This window comes from Sciurus carolinensis, chromosome 4 (assembly GCF_902686445.1).
Source record: "Sciurus carolinensis chromosome 4, mSciCar1.2, whole genome shotgun sequence".
NCBI classification, from domain to species: domain Eukaryota; kingdom Metazoa; phylum Chordata; class Mammalia; order Rodentia; family Sciuridae; genus Sciurus; species Sciurus carolinensis.
In genome coordinates this window covers 92,381,063-92,384,588 of record NC_062216.1, presented here as the reverse complement: position 1 = coordinate 92,384,588, position 3,526 = coordinate 92,381,063, and positions in this window count along the sequence as shown.

Sequence of the window (3,526 nt, the reverse complement as noted above, 5' to 3'; positions counted from 1 at the left end):
TAGAGCCCCCACAGGCCCACTGTTGGCATGGACTCTGTCAATGCTTATGAGAGGTCCTGTCAGCCAGGGCAGGATTAAGGTTCATGTTGTGAGGAGGCAGAAAGGGAGGAAGAGAAGAATAGTGCAAATATCACATGTGATTGTATCCAGCAGCCTGACTCATGATTCCCACTGGAGACCTTTGGGGTGACCCAGAAATACTTGGATGGGGGAAACTTTACAAGACTAGAGGGCAGGTTAGGGACAGAGCAGGAAACCCAGTTGTAAATATTAATATGCATCACACCATAGTCCCCTGTTTTAATGCACCAATTCATTATCACTTGGAATTTCAGTAGTTTCATTTTTTCATTACTAACAATAACACTGTGAGAAATATCCTTAAACATAAATTTTTATGTGTACCTCTGATTAAATTCATAGACATATATCAACACATTTTCTATGGTGCCTATCCAATGGTGGAAAAGTGTTGAATTTTATCAAATGATTTTTATTTATCTATTGAGATGATCATGAGATTCATTCCTTTGTTCTGTTAATGTGGTATGTCACATGAGTTGGTTTTCATATATTGAACCATCCTTGCATCCCAGGAGTAAATCCTACTTCATCATAGTGTGATTCTTTTGGCATGCTGTTGAATTAGTTTGTTAGTATTTTTTCAGGGTTTTTGAATCTATGTTCACCAGGAATATTAGCCTGTAGTTCTATTGTCTTATAGTGTCTTTGTCTAGACTTGGTATCAGGATAATGTTGGCTTCATGAAACAAGTTTAGAAATGTTCCCTTCTCTTCAATTTTTTGGAAGAGTTTGACAAAGATTGTCATCAAGTTTCCAAATGTTGGTAGAATTGAACAATGAAGCCCCATCTTGTCCTGGGTTTTTTGTTCTTGTGAGGTTTCTGATGACTGATCCTGTCTCCCTGAAGGTCATAGGTGTGTCTAGGCTTCTTCTTTCTTCTGATTCAGGCTTGGTAGGTTATATGTTTTTAGGAATTTATCCATTTCTTACAGGTTTTCAACTTTGTTAGCTGGTGCTTCTAGTAGCACTCTGGTCTTGGTTATTTCTGGGGTATCATATGCAATGTTTCCTTTTTCATTTCTGATGTTATTTATGGGGGTCACCTCTTTTTTTATAACCTAATTAAAGATTTGTTAATTTTAAAAATTCTTGACACAAAGCCAGTTCAGTTTCCTTTATTTCTTTGTTGTTTTTCTACATTCTGTTTTGTTTATTTCACTCCTATTCTTTATCATTTCCTTCTCTGTACTAACTCTGGGTTTGGATGATTCTTCTCTTCCTATTTCTTCTAGTTAGGATTTAACACTGAAGAATCTACCCAGGGGTTGGGGATATAGCTCAGTTGGTAGAGTGCTTGCCTCACAAGCACAAGTTCCAGGGTTTAATCCCCAGCTCCAAAAAAAAAAAAAAAAAAAAGGGGAAAAAACCTGCCCAGGTCCTTTCCAGAGTTTCTGTGCCACTTTTGCCTCCTGCTGCCAAAGGGGTCAGTGGTCCTCACTCTCACCAGCTCTGGGGGGTTGGGTCCTCTTGCTCCTAGCTGTTCTGATGGGCATGACACATCACCGTGGTATTCTGGTTTCCTCAGTGACTAACGATGGTGAACATCTTTTCATGTGTTCACTGGTTATTTGTAGCTCTTCTTGGGTGAACCCTGAGCATCTTGCCTGTTTTTGTTTGTGGTGTTTGACTTCTTATTGTCAAGTTCCAAGAGTTCTTCTAACTCTGGATACAAGGTTTTTCCCAAAAATGTTGTTCCTTGGTGTTTTCAGTTTTTCTCCCAGTTTCTGGTTCACCTTTCCCTTTTTATCTTCGAAAAAAAATGCTTTTTTATTTTATAAAGTTAAATTTATATTTTTTCTTTTACAGCTAATAAAATTTTCACATGACCCAAAGTATAGTTATTTTTGTTGTTAAGACTTAAAGTAGCTTAGTGTTCAGAACTGGCCATATTACAGCTGATAAGAAACACAGGGAAAAAGGTAAATGTTTCTTTCAGAAGCTTAACTACAAAACAAATAATCTTAAACTATGAACTCTGAGGTTCAGTAAAAGGGTTGGAGGTACTAATAACCATTTTCCAATGCAGATGATGGTACAATAATATCCATGTGTCGCATTCACACTTGAGAAGGACACTCTGAAAAGGTGGTTTAGTATTTTTCTTGGGTCTATTTTACTCCCTTGCAGGAGGGGATTGGAAACCCATGCTACTCCATGGCTCTGCTTCCACATGACCAGGCTGTAGGATGTGTAGGGTTAACAAAACAGTTTTATTTGAAAATATAGTTGAATGGAAATAGTGAAAATAAGGTAGAAACATGGAAAATTGGTCTTCTAACTCTTCTGTGTTGGACAAAAGCATGGTTGTCAACCTGGCCTTGCTAATGCACAGGCAGAGAGATAGTGCACAGGAGACCATGAACTCCACTGGTACAAACTCAGTCAGTCTGCACTCTTGGAGTTTGAGTGCCTGGGGCTGATGTGACTTTCAGCAAATAAATTACCCTCTCTTAGGGTTTGGGTGTTTTTGTTTTTGATTTCCTTTATAAAGTAGGGCTGTTACACTTTGGGGTTGTTGTCATCATTAAATGAGATAACACTGTGGAAACATCTAGTACAGAGCCTGTGTTAGCTCCCCAGGGTAGCTACCCAATAGATGTATGTTGAATCTGAATGAATTGGATATTCAGGTTGTTGTTTAAGCAAGGAAATTCTACTAATATAATGCAGCCCCTTAGCCCTGATCTCAAGGTAACTTTTCAGACTTTCCTGTTACCTACCAAGAACCAAAAGGAATGTCCCACCAGATTGTCACTTTTGAACAGGAAAAAAAAGTCATAGCGAAGAATGAAGAAGAAAACATCAAAGACACAGGGTATTTCCCAAGGCAACCTTCATGTGCTAGGTGCAGTTCCAGCTCTTGAGTAGGCTTCTAGCATGCTTCACACTGGGTGACCAGAATGGATCATTTTGACCAGCAACCTTGGAGAGGGAGAAGAAATCCATGAGGTAAACATGAATGAGGAAGAAGCAGAAAGCAAATCACAAAGTCAGTATTTTCTTATTTCACATTTAGCTCTAATCTTAAATCATTTATTGTTTCAACAGATTTTTCAAGTCCCCACAGGTGAGCCTAGCATTCTGAAGGGGACTATAGACAATTCCAAAACCAGTTCTCATACTCTCCAGTGAGAAAGCAGTACAGATGCAAAGGAGAGATTGGAGGTCAAAATGATTGGTATACACCAAAGGCATTTGGGGAGTTCATAAAGAAGAGAGATCATCCAGAGCAGAGCTAGCAGTGAGGCCTTTGAAATGGATGATAGAAATGTGATAGTGAGACATGCACTCCACACGGACCATCTCCCAGGTGTGCTGAAGAGGGAAGACTAAGACCTGAGGGACACAAAGGACATGGGTCCTAAGGTTTTTAGGTTCAGTCAGTCTCAGTTCTCATGTTACCCCAAGGCTGTTATGCTATGAAAAAGGTGTTCTCTGCTCC